This window comes from Aphanomyces invadans (assembly GCF_000520115.1).
Source record: "Aphanomyces invadans strain NJM9701 unplaced genomic scaffold supercont1.41, whole genome shotgun sequence".
NCBI lineage: Eukaryota > Oomycota > Saprolegniomycetes > Saprolegniales > Verrucalvaceae > Aphanomyces > Aphanomyces invadans.
In genome coordinates, this window is record NW_008580186.1 from 7,142 (window position 1) to 8,447 (window position 1,306).

The window sequence follows — 1,306 nt, forward strand, 5'->3', positions numbered from 1 at the left end:
TGCGGGGGACGCTCTCCAGACTCCGTTTTCTTGCGTTTGTCGCCGCCTTGAACGAATGAAAATGATAATAGTTTTATGGATTATATTGTATCTGGAACTGTAATCGTCAATCGGAACCTAAAATTTTGAGTTCACTCCGTGTGACTCTGTGGCTTTCTCCTCCACATGAAATGTGTGATGGGCAAGCAGCGCCGCCCTTACGATTCAGGCGCCATGGCACGATCGCCGCCTCCAGCCGAGGGCAGAATTCCGTTGGTATGTCTCTGTATCGTGGACAGTTTGATTTACGTTGAATTGGACGATGCGTTTTCCACAGCGCGCGAGTTACTCTAGAGTCGATTTTGCTTAGCGCACCTGGTGCAAGCAACGCGTGAAAACGCGGCAGCTGCCATGTCGCTCGTTGTCTAGTGACGCGTACCTTAACGCTCACAACGTGACCCAAGTACAGAGACACACACGCGTAGGCGGCAATGATTCTTCCTGCAGCACCAATTAGTTCGATTCGTGCTGAGGGGTTTGGATTGCGTGGACACGAGCAATGGGAGCCACCGGACACGCTGAATTGAGAAACGTGCCCCGCAACTCGAGCGACGATGATGAAGGAGATGACCACGATTGCAAAGCATGCAACACCAGCGCTTCCACGACCGGCGTGTGTTGCCGCTTTGCGGTGAATGGACAGGAGTCGCGATTACAATGCTCATCGAGTCCACGTGTCCGATATACGTAGTAGTGTCGACGTCAAATTCATACCTATCAGTGCAAAATCCAAAGGCCAGTTGAACTCAACGCCACACCTGCAGCTCTGAGTTGCAACGTCACTGCAGCCGAAGACCCCGTAGTATGTTTTTCACAGATGTCGACACGTACGAGGGTCCAACGGATAATACTATAATCTCTAAGATTTCCTGATGGCACCCGAAGACATACGACACTCCAGCAATCTATTCTGTCAGGATGAGCAGTAAACATGTATTATCAAGAATATCAAGACATAGAGGTGGTCGCAAGGCTAAGCTTCCGATTTGCTTGAGGAGCCATGGCTTGAACTCTCAGAAGAGTCTTCGTCAGAGGAGTCTGTGGTGTCCACAGCATTGTCCACAGCAAGTATATGGGCATGCAATGCATGCAATTGCAATTTTGCCTTCTTCATGCACCCACGAATGCCAGTACAAGTCACATATTTGAATGCACGCTGTAGTCGAACGAGGACATCCGCCAACTTCGTGTGAGTAGTGTATTGACGACCAACTTCACCCTTTACAATAGCCCATAACAACTCGATTGGCTGCAAGTCGGAGTGATG